We start from the raw sequence: 18,533 nt of genomic DNA, 5'->3' as shown, positions 1-18,533 counted from the left end.
AAAAGCTAAGGGAGGACCAGGCACTGGTGGCTCACACCTGTAATCCTAGCTACTCAGAAGGCTGTGATCTGAGGATTGAGGTTCAAAGCCAGCCTGGGAAGGAAACTCCATGAGACTCTTATCTCCAATTAACCACCAGAAAACTAGAGGTAGCGCTGTGGCTTAAGTGGTAGAGCGCTTGTCTTGAGCTGATATGCTCAGGGACAGCACCCAGACCCAGAGTTCAAGCCCCATGACTGACCAAAAAAAAAGAAGAAGAAGAAGAAGAAGCTAAGGGAAGACTGGGAACATGGCTTAGTGGTAGAGTGCTTGCCTGGCAGGCATAAAGCCCTGGGGTTTGATTCTTCAGCACAATATAAACAGAATATGGCAGAAGTGGTATTGTGGCTCAAGTGGTAGAGCACTAGCCTTGAGCAAAAGCAGCTCAGGGACAGTGCCCAGACCCTGAGCTCAAGCCCCAGGACTGGCAAAAAAAAAAAAAAAGAAGCCAGTGCCAAAGTCATGATACTTTCAGGGATTAGAAAGAACTTTGTAAACTCTTAGTCCATCAGGTGAATCAATGGTCTTTTCTCCAATCTTCCCCACCTCCCAGTCCTGCCACTTGAACTCAGGGCCTAGACACTGTGCCTGAGCCTCTCTGTCCTCAAGGCTAGTTCTCTACCACTTGCAGCTTTTTCTGAGTACTTTATTGGAGATAAGAGTTTCAGACTTCCCTGCCTTTGGCTGACTTCAAACTGAGATCCTCAGATCTCATCCACCTGAGTAGCTAGGATTACAGGTGTGAGCTTCCAATTTTTTATGGAGGGAAAGGGAAGAAGGACTTTGTACACTCAGACACTGTGAAGAAATAGGTCATGGGGCTTCTTGTCAGCTATTATTTAAAATACTAATAATGGCCACCTGCTCCTCCCACCTGACAGCTGTCTCCTTCTATGGAGCAGCCATTAATAAAGTTTCAATGGTGGATGAGGAGTGTCGCTCGGTAGTACACCATACTCTCAGAGTGCACAAGACGCCGTGTTTCATATTGTGATGGTTAAAAACAAATTAAAAAGACCTAGCATGGAGACCTAAATCAGACAGGTGCTTCAAGTATATTCTCCCAGCAAACATTCTGTTGTGGCCATGTTTACTGCTACAGATAGGGACTGCGATCTATTTGCTCAGGACCTTCTCCTCTTCCCTAGTTTTCTTCTCCATCTCCCTCTAGGAAAGATGTGTTTGATAGAACAGCTGAGATGAGCAGAGAAGGGTGCTGGCAGCTTCCTTCCTTCCTTGCCAGCGAGGGCTTCTCTCCAAGAGTTTACAAAAATAGAAGCAACCGTCCTTAGTCAAACAGCTACAAAAATCTTCCCTGTGCAGATGTTCTATAACCTATATTACTGCTCTTTTAGAAATACCACTTCAGAGCGAGGCACACGCCTGTCATCCTAGCTACACAGGAGGCTGAGATCTGAGGATCGAAGTTCAAAGTCAGCCTGGTCAGGAAAGTCCCTGAGACTCTTTATCTCCAATTAACCACCAGAAAACCGGAAGTGGTGCTGTGACTTAAGTGGTAGAGCACTTGCTTTGAACTGAAGAGCTCAGGGACAGCACCCAGGTCCAGAGTTCAAGCCCCACGCGCGACTAAAAAGAAAGAAAAGAAAAGAAATACCACTTTGTTGTGCCCATTCTGGTCTATGAAAATAAAAATTCTTCTGGTTACTCTTCTCATCCTCATGCCATTCTTTTGCCTTGTCAAAAGTTCTGTTTGACCTCAAGTTTCCTCTTACAGGAAGCCTTCCCATTATTGCTTGGATCTCCTTAGTATAGTGCATCCTTCCAAGAAGAAAGGATCTTGAGTGCTTCTCTAAGCACTGAACCCCCTAGTCTTAACCCAGCCTCCCGTTCCAATGAAGAAATGTTGCTCTGTAATCACTCAAGGGAGATGTTACGGTTGTAATTGTGGTGGTGGTATGATGGTGCACCATTTGGGAAGTAGAACAATACCAGGTCAATGCCTAAAGCCGACTGAGCATGCTCCTACCCCATTTCCTATTCCCCAAATCCATTTCATATGAACATATCAGACACTGAGCTATTTTTTAAAAAATGATCAAACCCAATAAAACCTTTTAAAGGATGGGAGGAACTGGAAGAGAGCAAAGGTAGGGGTGACATTATCCAAAAAGAAATGTGCTCATTACTTGATGTTCACTTCAAGCCCTCTGTATAGCATCTTTTTGGGGGAGGGGCAGTCCTGGGGCTTCAACTCAGGGCCTGAGCCCTGTCCCTGAGCCTCTCTGTGCTCAAGGCTAGCACTCTACCACTTGAGCCTCAGCACCACTTCTGGCTTTTTCTGTGTATGTGGTACTGAGGAATCGAACCCAGGACTTCATGCATGCTAGGCAAGCACTCTGCCGCTAAGACACATTCCCAGCCCTGAATATCACCTTCATAATAACATTTTCCTTTTTGTTGATCATGGGGCTTGAACTTAGGGCCTGGGCACTGTCCCTGAGCTTTTATGCTCAGGACTAGTGCTCTACAACTTTGAGCCACAGTGCCACTTCTGCTTTTTTGGTGGTTTATTGGAGATAAAAGTCTCATGGACTTTCACGCCCAGGCTGGCCTCCAACTGTGATCCTCAGATCCTCCTGAATAGCTAGAATTGCAGGCATGAGCCACCAGCACCCGACAATAACATTTTTTAATAATAATAAAAAGAAGCCGGGAGGAGAGTTCTCAAGATGGCGACGGGGCAGTAGGGAAACGCCACAGCTCTCTCCAACCAAAAAGAGAGTTCGAGTTCCAACCTTTAATCTCCCCAAGAGACCGACAACAACAAAAAGACGAACACTCAGAGAAAAACCAGAGGTGGAAAATAACAAAAAAAGAAAGAGAGGAAAAGAAGAATTTCAGAACAGAGAAGAGCGAAGACCCCTCCCCCAACCTTTACTGGCCGCGCGGCAGTGCGCCAAGCCGCCGGCCAGCCGGCCCGGCAGGGGCTGCCGGAGCCACAGAGACACAGGGGGCTGCTTGCAGATCACCAGGTACCGGATTGCAGAACAGCGGATCGCCAGGAACAGAGAAACCTACCAGCCGGGAGTCTCCAGGAGGATCCCACCCCACCCATCACTCTCCACCGGAGCGGAGAGGCTCCATCCCGCCAAAGCCGCCCGGCACCAGCAGCGCCACAAAGGGACCTGTCGCGATCGCAACGACCCGGCGGGGGGCCGCCCAACCCAGCCCGCAACCACCCCAACTGAACTCGGACTGCAACAACAACTGACGACCTACAGGGTGAGTACCCATCAGGGGACAGGGAATCCATCAAGGGAGACCAGAGCTGGAGGGAATCCCCAGACCCTGACCTAGACTCCCTTCCCCAACACCCGGACCACAGGACCCACTAAAACTGGGAACTGTTCGAGAGCCCCACCAGCCGGTGGAGCACACTCTGCTGGCCAGGCCAGAGCAAGAGCGCCCCGGGAAGGGAGCTTAAATGCTCAAGCCAGGAACAGTGCCCCTGGGTCAAGACTACCAACAGTAGAAGAAATTTGAACTGTGTCCTCCAGGCTGCATAACCAAGGTGGTATACACATTAGCACAGGCCTAACGAGCGCGCTCCAGGCTGGGGCCGGAACCAGGCCAGGGGACCGGCGCCTGAACAAAGCAAAAAGGGTCAGAAGTGGGGCTGTGGCTCAAATGGTAGGGTGCCAGCCCTGAGCTGAAGAGCTGAGGGACAGCACCCAAACCTAGAGTTCAAGCCCACAACCAGCCCAAAACAAACAAAAACACATCAGGAGCCCATAGCAGACTCCAGTATTTGGGAGAGTGCATCCAGAGCATCTGATCTTCCCAAGAGCACCCGCAGGAGCAAACACAAGCAGTCTAGGCTGCTCAACCCTTCCAAAGGCGGGAATTGCTACAGCAGAGAGCTGAGAATCCTAAGTGAATAGCAGCTGGAAATAGGCTCCCAACAGAATCCAGATCAGACACAGACTCTCTCTACCAATAGAGAATCAGCAACCAAGCAAAGACAGACACACCAAAACAAGATTGAAGAGCAGTCTCCTGAACCCCCATGCGAAAATCACAGAGAAAAATCACAAGGTTTACCACTACCCAGGACAGCAAGCTCACCTCAAAAGCCAGCAGCCACGCAGGGGAGAGCCCCAGTGGGAGCAAAGCAGGAATGGAAGACAAAAACTACATCCAAGGGTTGCTGGAGGCAATGACTCAAGAAATAAAGCGAGAAATGGATCAGAAATTGAAAGAGCACAAGGATGAACTATCAAAAGATATACAGGATATCAAACAAAAATTGGATGCAAAAATAGAAGCTGCACAAACCTCAGTAAGAAGTGAGATAAACGCCAAATTAGAGGTAATGCATACTGATATCACCTCATTGAGAGGTGAGATCAGTACTCTGAGAACCAACATTGAATCCATAAAGGGATCCATTTCCATCATGCAAACCACAATAGAAGCCACGGTCAACAGAGTGAATGAAATGGAAGGTAGAGTGTCAGATACAGAAGACAGAATACACCAACTGGACCAAAAAGTGACAGATATGGAAAAATCACTCAAATTAAACCAAAGGGAAATTCAAGAGCAAGCAGATAATGCTAAAAAATTTAACCTTCGCATAATCGGAGTGGACGAAGGTGAGGAATTCCAGAGCAAGGGAATGCAACACCTATTTAACAAGATAGTCAATGAAAATTTTCCCCACCTCAAAAACGACCATCTTAACTACATCACAAAAGCTTATCGAACACCCAACAAGCAAGATCCCAGGAGAAACACTTCTAGGCACATAATAGTAACAATGATGGATCTGAATAATAAGGAAACAATCCTGCATGCAGCAAAAATGAAGAAGGAGCTATACTACAACGGGAAAAAAATTAGAATCACTGCAGATCTCTCCACACAAACAATGAATGCAAGAAAAGCCTGGGAAAGCACCATACGAGCCCTGAGAGCCAATAACTGCCAACCCAGACTGATATACCCGGCAAAGCTAGCATTCACATTCGATGGAGAACTGAAAACTTTTAATAGCAAAGAAAAACTAAATGAATACATAAACATTAAGCCAGCATTACAAAGAATTCTAAGAGGGGGGACACAACCTGAAGAAAGCAACCAGGAACTGGGACCTGCCCCAAACAGGCATTACTCAAAGTCTAACTGAGCAAGCACAGGAGGAAAGGAAAGAAGAAAAACTTAGGAAAACGGAATGGCAGGGACAACAATGCATCTCTCTATACTTTCTCTTAATATAAATGGGCTGAATTCGCCAATTAAAAGAAAACGAACTGAGGACTGGATCAGAAAACAAGACCCATCCATCTGTTGCCTTCAGGAGACCCACCTCTCAGCCAAACATACAAACAAACTCAGAGTGAAGGGGTGGAAAAGGATCTACCAATCAAATTCCCCCAATAAGAAAGCAGGTGTAGCTATCCTGATATCTGACAAAATAAACTTTTCATTAAAATCAGTACAGAAAGACAAGGACGGACATTACATATTAATAAAGGGAACAATCCAAGAGGAGGATATAACCATCATCAACTTATATGCCCCAAATATCAGTGCACCCAGATATGTTAAACAAATGCTCTCAAACTTACAGAATAAAATAGATCCCAATACGATAATACTAGGAGACTTTAACACGCCACTCTCACCAAAGGACAGGTCTACCAACCAGAGGATTGGCAAAGAAGCTACCGAATTAAGTGAGGCCATACTTCAAGCGGAATTAACTGACATCTACCGAGTATTTCACCCTAAAACAACACAGTACACATTCTTCTCAGCAGCTCATGGAACTTTCTCCAAAATAGACCATATCATAGTTCATTCAAGGAACTTAAGCAAATACAAAGGGATCGACATAATCCCCTGTATCCTATCTGACCACAGTGGAATCAAGCTAGCTCTCAATAACAAAGCATACCGCAGAAATTTCTCTAATACATGGAAATTGAACAGCACACTCCTTAACAAGGCCTGGGTAACAGAAGAGATCAGAGAAGAAATAAAGCATTTCCTAGAACTCAATGAAAATGAAAACACCTCACAAAGAAACTTGTGGGACACAGCAAAAGCAGTCCTGAGGGGCAAATTTATTGCCCTCAGTGCCCACATCAAGAGAATGGAGACAGACCAAGTAAATAATCTCATGTTGCAACTAAAACAGCTAGAAAAGCAAGAAAAAATGGGACCTAAAGCTACTAGACGAAGCCAGATAACCAAATTGAGAGCAGAGATTAACCAATTAGAAAATCAGAAAACCATAACCAAAATAAACCAAACAAAAAGCTGGTTCTTTGAAAAAATAAACAAAATTGATGGCCCGTTGGCAAGATTAATTAAAAAAAGAAGAGAGGAAACCCATATTAATAGGATTAGGGATGCCACGGGAAACATCACAACACGCACCCAAGATATCCAAACAATTCTAACAGACTACTTTCAAAAGCTATACTCTCTAAAGGAAGAAAATCTGGCGGAAATGGATGCATTTTTAGAGAAATACAAGTTACCCAAACTGAGCAAAGAAGAAGTTAACCAATTAAATAAGCCAATATCCTATAATGAGATACAGGAAGCTATCAAAAGTCTTCCAACAAAAAAAAGCCCAGGACCAGATGGATTCACAGCAGAATTCTATAAGACCTTTAAAGAAGAACTAATACCCATACTCCTCAAGCTCTTCAGAGAAACAGAGAAGGAGGGAGCTATCCCAAACTCATTCTACGAAGCCAATATCACACTCATCCCCAAACCAGGCAAAGACCCAACCAAAAAGGAGAATTACAGGCCAATCTCCTTGATGAACACAGATGCAAAGATCCTTAACAAGATTCTAGCTAACAGAATCCAGAAACACATAAAAAAAATAATACACTATGATCAGGTAGGCTTCATCCCAGAGACACAGGGATGGTTTAACATACGTAAGTCAATAAATGTAATCCAGCATATCAACAGAGCCAAGGTCAAGAATCACATGATTATCGCCACAGATGCAGAAAAGGCCTTTGATAAAATTCAACATTCATTCATGCTAAAAGCTCTGGAGAAAATAGGAATAGAAGGAACATTTCTAAAAACAATAAAAGCCATTTATGACAGACCAATAGCCAATATTATACTTAATGGGGAAAAGCTACAACCAATCCTCCTAAAAACAGGAACAAGGCAAGGATGTCCACTGTCTCCACTCCTCTTCAACATAGTCCTAGAACCCTTAGCCAGGGCAATAAGGCAAGAAAAAGACATTAAAGGGATCCGCATAGGGAAAGAAGAAGTGAAACTATCCCTTTTTGCAGACGACATGATACTATACCTCCACGATCCCAAAAACTCCATCCCCAAACTTTTAGAAATCATAAGTCACTTCGGCAAAATAGCAGGATACAAAATAAACCCACAAAAATCAGTTGCCTTCCTATACACTGATAACGCACAGGAAGAGAGGGAAATAAAGGGAGCAACCCCATTCACAATAACCTCCCAAAAAATAAAATATTTAGGAATTAACCTAACCAAAGATGTAAAAGAACTATTTAATGAGAACTATAAAAAGTTAAAGAAAGAAATTGCAGAAGACACTAGGAAATGGAAAGACCTCCCATGCTCCTGGATAGGCCGACTTAATATAGTAAAGATGGTGATACTTCCAAAATTAATATACAAATTCAATGCAATTCCTATTAAAATCCCAATGACGTACATCACTGAAATACAGAAAACAGTCCAAAAATTTATATGGAACAACAAAAGACCTAGAATAGCCAAAACAATTCTAGGGGATAAAGACAATATGGGAGGGCTATCCATGCCGAACTTCAAACTCTACTACAGAGCTATAATCACAAAGACAGCATGGTACTGGCACAAAAACAGACCCGAAGACCAATGGAACAGAATAGAAGATCCAGATATAAATCCACAGGCCTACAGCCAGCTGATATTCGACAAAGGAGCCAAAGACATACAATGGAAGAAACACAGCCTCTTCAACCGCTGGTGCTGGGAAAACTGGGCAGCCACATGCAGAAAACTAAAAATGGACCCCAGCCTATCACCATGCACCAACATCAACTCAAAATGGATTAAAGACCTTAACATTAAACCTGAATCTCTGAAACTACTGCAGGACGGAGTAGGAGAGACACTTGAACTAATAGGCACAGGAAGGAACTTCCTGAACAGAGTCCCAGGGTCACAACAAGTTGGAGAGAGACTCGACAAATGGGACTACCTTAAAATAAAAAGCTTCTGCACAGCTAAATCTATCGCAACTAAGCTAGAAAGACAACCAACTAATTGGGAAAAAATATTTACCAGCAATATATCAGACAAGGGGTTAATATCCTGTATATACAGGGAACTCAAGAAACTAATCCCTCCCAAACCTAACAAACCAATTACTAAATGGGCAAGGGAACTAAAGAGGGACTTCTCAAATGAAGAAATAAAAATGGCAAAGAAACACATGAGGAAATGTTCATCATCCCTGGTGGTGAAGGAAATGCAAATAAAGACAACCCTGAGATACCACCTTACCCCAGTCAGAATGTCCCACATCCACAAATCAGCCAACGACAAATGCTGGAGGGGATGTGGAGAAAGAGGAACCCTATTACACTGCTGGTGGGAATGTACACTTATACAACCACTTTGGAAAGCAGTCTGGAGGGTCCTTAGAAAGCTAAAGATTGACCTCCCTTACGACCCAGTCATACCACTTCTAGGCATCTACCCTGAACAACAGGAACCAATATACAAGGACACGTGCACCTCCATGTTTATTGCAGCACTGTTCGCAATAGCTAGGATATGGAAACAACCTAGGTGCCCCACCACAGATGAATGGATCCAAAAATTGTGGTATCTATACACAATGGAATATTATGCAGCCATTAGAAATGACAAAGTAATGGCATTTGCAGGGAAATGGATGGAGCTAGAAGGAATCATGTTGAGCGAGGTAAGCCAAGAACGAAGAGACAAACGGTACATGGTCTCCCTCATAAGTGGATGCTAAATCCAAAAGGTTAGTGATACGACAAAACTAACAGGACTTAAGAAACAAAGAACTCCCGCTCATCTGGTTGAACCACTACTAAATATCCTCATGCTGCTGATCACAAATATGGTATATAACATGTGAACACTGTTATATATTACAGACTGTGGTAGACAATTTGCTCCAGGGAAGTTAGAATGAACTTGTGACTTTGAAATTATGTAATCATTTAATCACAATCAAAAAAAAAAAAAAAAAAAAGAACCTCGGGGAAGGGAGGGAGGGAGGGGATGGTAGGGGGAAAACAATGGAGGGGGTAACAATGTTCAAGAGGAAGTGTACTCATAACCTCACTCATGTAACTGTGACCCTCTGTATAGTAGCTTTACAATAAAAAAAAAAAAAAAACACACAAAAAAAAAAAAAAAAAAAAAAGATTAAGATGGAATGCCAATCTATACTGAACACATAAAGGGATCTTCACTAGTACTGATACTGGCATGTGTTAATGTTCACTATTATACTCATTTACTTTTTTTTTTTTTTTTTTTTGGGTCCAGTCGTGGGGCCTGAACTCTGGGTCTGGGCGCTGTCCCTCAGCTCTTCAGCTCAAGGCTAGCGCTCTACTACTTGAGCCACAGTGCCACTTCCAGCTTTTTTCTTTTTGCTTATGTGGTGCTGAGGAATCGAACCCAGGGCCTCATGCATGCAAGGCAAGCGCTCTACCACTGAGCCACCTTCTCAACCCTCATTTACTTTTTTATGTGATAAAATACTCATGTTTCTCTATGTTTTGATATTCTTATGTCTTATATGATAAATATTTACATTTCAGAATTAATTCTAAATGATAACAATACTGTGGTTATATTATTTTTATATTCTCTCTTTAATTTCAAAACTACAGATTTACAGATTGAATAAAAACCACTCAGCAAGATGTTATGCTTTCAAATATTAATAACTTAAATCTATTTTTTAGATATTCAAATTTCATTTTTTTATTGTCAAGGTGATATACCAAGGGGTTGCAGTTATATAAGTAAGGTAATAAGTACATTCTTGCCAAACTTGTTATCTGGTCCCTCATTTTTCTCCCGCTTTCCCTCCCCTCCCCAACTCCCCCCTAAATCTATTTTAAAACTGACAAGCTCAATAAGGAACTTTCTGAGTTGCTTTGTAGTATATAAGGGTTTAAATTTAAAGAAATGCTCTGAATTTTCCAGTAAAATCTAATTTCCAAAAAAAAAAAAAAAAAAGAAGCCGGGCATCAGTGACTCACACCTGTAATCCTAGCTATTCAGGGAGGCTGAGATCTGAGGATCATGGTTCAAAGCCAGCCCAGGCAGGAAACTCCATGAGACTCTTATCTCCAATAAACCAATAGAAAACCGGAAGTGGCACAGTGGCTTAAACAGTAGACCGCTCACCTTGAGCTGAAGAGCGCAGGGACAGCGCCCAAGCCCAGAGTTCAAGCCCCATGACTGACAAAAAAAAAAAAAGAATAAACTCTTAGACTTTCAAGAAAAGGAGGGGTGAAAGGAGAGAGAATAAGAAAGAGAAATAGAAGGGATAAGTTTGGACAGAGTACATTACATGCAGTGTGTGGAAATGTTGCAGTGATGTCACACTTTGTACAATTAGCCAGTGCAAATAAAAAAATAGGAAATGCTAGTATTTGTTGGTTGCTTGGGGCTATCTGGGGAGGGTTTTCTTTGGACTTGTTTATATCATTGGTTTCTGAGGAGTTTTTGGTGCTGTGGATTAAACTCGGGGTCTCTCACAGGCTCAGTATGTGTTCTAACCCTGCAGTGCTCCCTTACATCTATTTATTGTTACTAATACAGATGATCCTTGATTTCTGATATTTTTTTTTTTTGGTCAGTCATGGGGCTTGAACTCAGGGCCTGGGCACTGCCCCTGAGCTTTTTTGCTCAAGGCTCACAGAAAAAGCTGGAAGTGGTACACTGCTATCCTTGAGGAGCTTAGGGATAACACCCAGCCACAAGTTCAAGGCCCAGGACCAGCAAGAAGAAAAAAGAAATTAAAAAAAAAAAAAAAGGAAGGAAGGCAAGGTGGGAGGGAGGGGAGAAAGAAATGAAATTAATTGAGAAAATAAAATCACCTCTCAACAATTCCCAATAACCTTACAAAGGTAGAACATTGAAGGTGGGGACCAATTAGCCAAGAATTTGACCTTGACAGTCCTTGAGCACAGGGGGTTTAAGACCTGGCCTAGTTCCCAATAGGTATGGAGGGTGGGGCAGCCATTCCCCAAGGAAGAGAAAACAGTCAGGAAATGGTGAGGGCAAAGCACTGTGGTACTTTACTAAGGAGAAGGTAACCAAGGCCCTGCGTGAGCAGGGAGGTTCAGCCTCTCTAGGGCCCAGCAGCCATGTGGCTGAGTTGAAAGAAGCAGAGAGAAATGGATGAAATTGACATCACGGTGCCATTTGCACAGGTCACAGAGAAAAGCCTGGGAAAAGCAAATCCCATCTACCTACCACGTCAAGAAGTGGAAGAGGGGCTGGGAAGGTGGCTCAGGGGTAGAGCGCTTGCCTTGCATGCCTGAGACCCTGGGTTCGATTCCTCAGCACCACATAAGCAAAAAAAGAAAAAAGCCTGAAGTGGCGCTGTGGCTCAAGTGGTAGAGCACTAGCCTTGAGTTGAAGAGCTGAGGGACAGAGACCAGGCCGAGTTCAGGCCCCATGACCGGACCCAAAAAGAAAAAAAAAAAAAAGAAGTGGAAGAAACGGGAATAAGCAGGCTGTCAATAAATAAGTAAATAAGAGAAATAAATGAAGGGTATGAAATGATCAATGAAAAGCTGAAGAAGGGCTTTGCACAGACTTGTTTTGTATTCAGAGTCTGGAGCCAGACAATCAGGGAATAAATGAATGAGTAAGTTCCATAGAAGACCCAGATAAGAGAACAAAGTCCTCTTTTTATACATCCTCCTGCTTCTTTCTAATCAGTAAGTACATGGAGAGTGCATTTAGGACAAGTCTGGGCTGGGACTGCCCAGTGGTGTTGAGACAATGACAATGTATCAACATAGAACTGTGGCAACTCTGGATCAGGGCTCCATCTAGTGTTGAGACAGAGGAAGTGCCCATGGGCTCAGGGAAAAGCACCTGCTCGCTTAGAGTTTCTGGATAATAGGGCACAAACAAAGCTTGTTTAGGAAGACAGGGGTTCAATACCTGATTTTTTTTTTCAATAACCAAATCATGTCACATGCCAGAAAGCATCAAGAGCTTTTAAGAAACCGTAACCTTGCCTAATATGCAAAACCAAGTTGTCAGAAACTGACAGACTCTATTCCTTGCATCTAACTTCCTTCCTCTTTTGTTAAATTTTTTTACATTATGATTTGTTTAAATGACCTTGTTGTTGCTGTTTCTGTGGTACCAAGGAATCAAACCCAGGGCCTCACACATGCTAAGCAAGCACTCTACCACAAAGCCACAATCCCAGCCCCAACTTTACCTCTTAAAACAAAAACAGAAAATCAAAACCAAACAGACTTTTCTGCACCTGCTCCTGCCTGTCATCTGGGCTGGCTGGGTTCCTGGACTTTGGCAGCTCTCCTGTGGGTATTTTATTTCCCCAAATAGGGAAGGATAATCATCTCAGACTCTGCCTTCCAAAAGCAGATATATCTCCCAGGGTTTTACAGGGCTGGGCTCTGGGCAGCTGCACACACTCAAGAATGGTATCTGTGAAAATGATATGTTTTCAATCCCATAGCCCAGCCCCGCAAACAATAGGATCATTGGCTTTGGTTTGATTTTTGCCCTCTTCTTCCAATGTGACATTATGGTATCTGTGACAGAGCCAAGGAAGATTTGAGCTTGAGTCTCAAAAACAGATGCAGGGCAGGGCTGGGGGGCAGAGCAGAATCCAGACTTTTGCATCAATCATGGGGCTTGAACTCAGCCTGGGCACTGTCCCAGAGCTCTTCAGCTCAAGGTGAGCATTCTACTACTTGGGGCACAGCGCCACTTCCGGTTTTCTGGTGGTTAAGTGGAGATGATCCTCAGATCTCAGCCTCCTGAGTAGCTAGGATGACAGGCACGAGCCACTGACGTCCAGCCAGACTTTTGCATCTTTTTTATCACCACCTTTGACAAGGTTGGCAATATCTGTGTGTGTGTGTGTGTGTGTGTGTGTGCGTGTGTGTGTGTGTGTATGTGCATGCACATGTATAGGTGTGAGAGTCCTGGGACTTGAACTCAGCATCTCAGTGCTGTCCCTGAGTTTTTTGTTTTGTTTTGTGGGGTTTTTGTTTTGTTTTGTTTTGTTCTATTACTTGAGCCACAGCCCCACTTCTGGCTTTTCTTTTTTGTGGTTCATTAGAGATAAGAGTCTCTCGGAAGCTAGGCACCAATGGCTCACACCTGTAATCCTAGCTACTCAGGAGGCTGAGATCTGAGGATCACAGTTCAAAGCCAACCTGGGCAGGAAAGCCCATGAGACTCTTATCTCCAATAAACCACCAGAGAGCCAGGAGTGGGGATGTGGCTTAAGGGGTAGAACACTCCCCCTTGAGCTGAAGAGATCAGGGACAGTGCCCAGGCATGGAGTTCAAGCCCCACAACCAAAAAAAAAAAAAGCATCACGGAATTTTTTCTGCCCTGGCTGACTTTGAACCCCGATGCTCAGATCTCTGCCTGAGTAGCCAGGATTGCACCCTGACCTCATGTAGAAAAGATAAAAGAACCCCTTCTTTTAGACAGACACACCAGGTGACTCCCCTATCCGACACAGCTCAGGCTCCTGCAGCACCTGAAGGAACAAGAAATTTCTTATAGACCCTAGACGAGCTCACTTTGTGACTCACCCATACTCGCTCCCCCTCTGCCTCCCACCTCTCCAAGCCTTAGCCCCAATCAGGGACATCCTGCTCCTCCAACAGGTAGACCAGTTCCCTAGTCTCTAGTGAGACTCCTCCCAGACTGTTTCTCCCAGCAATCTCCTGCAGGCCACTCCCCTGCAGAGGAGGGGCGGAGAGGTTAAGAGGAACCAAGCAAGCATGTAATGGAATGATGGGGTCAGCTGAAGAGAGACACACTGTGCTAGGGCCACTTCCATCTTCCCACACTGATCCACGCTACCATACCTCGTGCTTTTTCCTCGTGACTTTAGCTGGAAAAGACTGCTGGGAGAGAGACTGCTCATTCTCTGTGCTATCGACTTCCATATTTCAGGAGCCAAAATCACACCTTAGTCCCTCAATGCTCAGGGAGAAAACAAACAAACAACAACAAAAAAAAACCCTGATCCCTAAAAGTGCTCACACCCTGAACTCCAGAGCCTGTAACTAGGTGATATCTGATAAGACAAGGATCTTGGCTGGCCTGACTTCCTGAAGGAATGTCAGATGCAACCTGGCACTAGTCATCTGCATGGAACATCACAAATGGAACAAGGGCATTATGACAGGCCTTAGGAGGTGAATGTCTGAGGAGATGAATGTCTGAAGACGAAAAGGAAGGAAGAGATGGTATGACAGCAAAGGCAGAATGTGGAGTAAGATCAAAAAATACAAAGGAAGGGTTGAGGACCAAGGAGCTGCCAATGACAGAGAATTACATTGTCTCCTGGGTCATCTAGATGCAGCCAGCTTGGTTTTAGGCCCTTTAGACTAAGTTTCCCCTTCTGACTTCTGGAAAGGGAAGAGAATACATTTCTACTGGTAAAATGAATTTCTGAGCCAGGCACCAGTGGTCATGCCTACAATCCTAGCTGCTCAGGAGGCCACGATCTGAAAGACAGAGCAATATGATGATGATGATGATGATGATGATGAAGGAGGAGGAGGAGGAGGAGAGGAAGAAGAAGAGGAAGAGGAAGAGGAAGAAGAAGAAGGAGGAGGAGGAGGAGGAGGAGGAGGAGGAGGAGGAGGAGGAGGAGGAGGAGGAGGAGGAGGAGGAGGAGGAGGAGGAGGAGGAGGAGGAAGAAATATGGCATTTTCTACTATGGGGAAATCACTTTGTACATTAACAGGCAATATACCTTCTCTCTCTCTGTGTCTCTCTCTGTCTCTCTGTATCTCTGTCTCTGTCTCTCTCTCTCTCTCTCTCTCTCTTTCTCTCTTTCTCTGGAAAGGAGGTCTTCTAATGGGGATCAGTTTTGAGGGCTTTCCAACCAAAGTGTATTTGGTATTGCGTGTTGATATCTCCTGGAATAATTTGCTTAATTTACTTCAAGTATCTGTACTACTTGTGACAGCAAGCCATGTTAGGAATATGAATCTTGTATTGAAGGAATTAAAAGAAGCTTGCAACTATCCGATGTGTTGCTTGTTAGAAAGAGACAGCTTTATCAATGTGGTGAAAGGAATATTCGTGGGAGCTTTCCACTGACTTCATCAACTTCCTCCAGCCATTCCCCTCCCAGCCGCTGAGATGAGAAAAAATAAAGGCTGGGACTGTGGCTTAGTGGTAGAGTGCTTGCCTAGCATGCATGAAGCCCTGGGTTCAATTCCTCAGTACCACATACACAGAAGAGGCCAGAAATGGCGCTGTGGCTCAAGAGGTGCAATGTTAGCCTTGAGCAAAAGAAGCTCAGGGACAGTGCCCAGGCCCAGCAAAAAGAAAAAAAAGGTAAATTGTCTTGACAAAATTTCCTGTATTGCTTGTGTGTCCACTCATTTTTGACACCAGAGATTCATGCATTTCTAACACGACTTTGGATTCCCTTCTACACCGTGGCTTGGAATTCAAGACCTGTCATTTATTCACAATCCTCTGCTTATTCATCCACAATTAGGACTGAGAGTCTCCCTTCATCTAACAGGGTTAGATATAAGGTCTAAAAGGATCCAGCACAGATAGACTCCCCTAGGGAGACAGAGTCTTCTTGCTGTGTGGTTAAAGTTGGAAGGAGGAGGAGGAAGAAGCCAAGGAGCAACTTGACTTCCTTGGGGATTCTGCCATGATCAAAGTCTTCATCTGATCAAAGTCTTCATCCCCAGAACTTGACACGGACCTTGTCCTCAAACCACCACACAACTCCTCGGAGGTGTGCAGCATGATGGCGTCCGTGCCCCAGGGAGAAAACTGGGGGCTTCCACTTGGCAAGGAGCAGACAAGGTGGTGGAGAATTGGAGCTTGTGGGGCAGATGATTGAGGGATTCCCTGGCGTGATCTAAAACAGAACTCCTAGCCGGGTGATGCTGGCTCCCGCCTGCCAGGAGGCTGAGATCTGAGAGTCACAGTTCGAAGCCAGCTCAAGGAGAAGGAAAGTCCTTGAGACTCTTATCTCCAATTAACCACCAGAAGGCTGAAGTGGCGCTGTGGCTCAAGGGGTAGATCCCTCACCTTGAGCTGAAGAGCACAGGGACAGCACCCAGGCCCAGAGTTCAAGCCCCACAACCGACCAAACAAACAAACAAAAACAATGACCAAAAAATCCTGCCAAACTCCTCTATCAGTCAGTGAAATAAATGTCTGCTGTTGTCTCTGATTGAGGCTCTGAATCCCTGGCAGTGAAGAATATGTGGGTTCCGTGGTACCCCATGTCTCACTCTCCTGCAGGCTGCTCCACTGCTCCCCAACATGGCAGAAACCTCTCCAGTCACACTACACACCTGCATCCTCCATCTCTGTCCTGTCCCACATTGCCTACTAGAGTATTTTAACAGAGGAGGTCGGCAGGAACACAGAGCGAGCCCTGAGAGAGGGGAAAGCAGTTGCAAGTGAAGTCCGTGCTCAGAGAGGCCATGAAGACTGCGTCCACCAACCCCATGCACATCGCTGCGGCCAGGGACTCGAGCAATGGCATGTCGTCCTTCATTAACGCACTTGGCCACAAGGAGGAGGCCTGGGCCCCCACTGGGGTGGTGAGGACCACCGAGTCACCAGCTGGCTACTCTGCCTCCTGCGTTCCCAATGTGGTGCTGTGGGACCTCCCTGGCCTGGGGGGGTCACAGCCCAAAACATGGAGAACTATGTGGATGAGATACAACTCAGGCAATATGACTTCTTCCTCATCATTGCATCTGAGCAGTTCAGCACGAATCACACGGAGCTTGCCAGAATCATCCAGGGCATAGGGGAGAAGTTCTACATCGTGTGGACCAAGCTAGACAGAGACTTCAGTACAAGTGCGATCCAAGAAAATCTCCGGAAGGAAGGGGTGCATGAAGTCCCTATACGTCTGGTATGTAACCTGGACCCATTCTCGCATGACTTTCCGAAGCTTAGGGACACCCTAACTAAAGAAGCATCCATCCTCAGATGCTCTGGTCCTTTAGAGGTCTTCTGCCAGTTCTGTGAGGGGATCTTCAGTGACAAAGCGGCAGATCTGAAAGAGAAACTACTCCAAGAGCACATCAGCAATGCTGATGACCTGGAGGAGATTCTGAAAGACTACCGGGCAACTTTGGTGTGGATGACCACATGGCGCGGTGTTTGAAGAAAGCCATATTCGATTACCAGGGCGTCATGAAGTGCCCGGATCTGCCCACGGTCTGCAGCAGGGATTGGAAACTAAAATTCATGACTTGTTTAGTCGTGAAAGTATTCCTCGGTGTTTTCTGGTATGTTCCATTCTTGGGTGTCCCCATCGTTTGCATCTTCAGACACCAGAAATACAGATACATCCTCAAGTTCATCGCTCAAGACACCAAAACCATTTTGAGAAAAATGCTGAACGACTCCATCTTCCCTGCCTGAAATTGGCCTGGCACATTTTGTTCTTGACTTACCTCAACATCCACTTCTTGATTGGATGCCTACTTCTGCACACTAGAAATCAAAAGATTTAACACTATTTCTTTTCTTTTCTTCCTTCCTTCCTTCTTTCTTTCTTTGCTTCTTTTTTTTTTTTGCCAGTCCTGGAGCTTGAACTCTGGACCTGGGCACTGTCCCTGAGCTACTTTTTGCTCAAGGGCTAGCACTCTACCACTTGAGCCACAGCGCCACCGCCAGCTTTTTGTGTGATGAATTGGGGGTATGAGTCTCACAGACTTTTCTGCCCAACTGGTTTTGAATCAGGATCCTCAGATCTCGGCCTCCTGAGTAGCTAGGATTACAGACGTGAGCCACTGGTGCCCAGCGACGCTGTCTATTTCGAAAGGTTATACGTTCTTTGAAAGAATGTAAGGGGAAAAAATGGTTCGACTTCCTGGACATCGTTGCAATACACTATTCCTTTGTCAGTCGCTTGGATGCCAAGTTAAAAAAAAAGACAGTGGTGGGGGGGTAAGGAAGGAACAGACAATAGAGGTGGCTTGTAAGAGATCCATCCCCCTCTGTCTAGTTTGTGGATAAACTCAATGTCCAATGTTGCAATTACTACATAATGGCAGTAGATGGCGCCAATACATCTGGATGATGAACTGGAGTCTTTCCCTCTTTCCTCCTCTTCTTCCTCTTCCTCCTTCTCCTCCCTCTCCTCTTCTTCCTCCTTCTCTCTCCTCCTTCCTCCTCTCTATCTCTGTCTCTCTTTTCTTGGTATATTGTCCAGGCTTCAAGCCCCTAAGCTC

The 18,533-nt window shown here is 44.8% G+C and overlaps 1 pseudogene; it reads left to right on the top strand.

The window, feature by feature from the left end:
- The first annotated feature begins 892 nt into the window (after window positions 1–892).
- Window positions 893–17,721, top strand: LOC122115383 (annotated as a pseudogene).
- Window positions 17,722–18,533: the final 812 nt, after the last annotated feature.

The sequence above is a fragment of the Dipodomys spectabilis genome, unplaced genomic scaffold, assembly GCF_019054845.1.
Source record: "Dipodomys spectabilis isolate Male_0828 unplaced genomic scaffold, ASM1905484v1 ptg000119l, whole genome shotgun sequence".
In the NCBI taxonomy this organism is placed as follows: Eukaryota; Metazoa; Chordata; class Mammalia; order Rodentia; family Heteromyidae; genus Dipodomys; species Dipodomys spectabilis.
The sequence above is the reverse complement of the archived record's forward strand: the minus strand, read 5'-3'. Positions and strand labels throughout refer to the sequence as shown.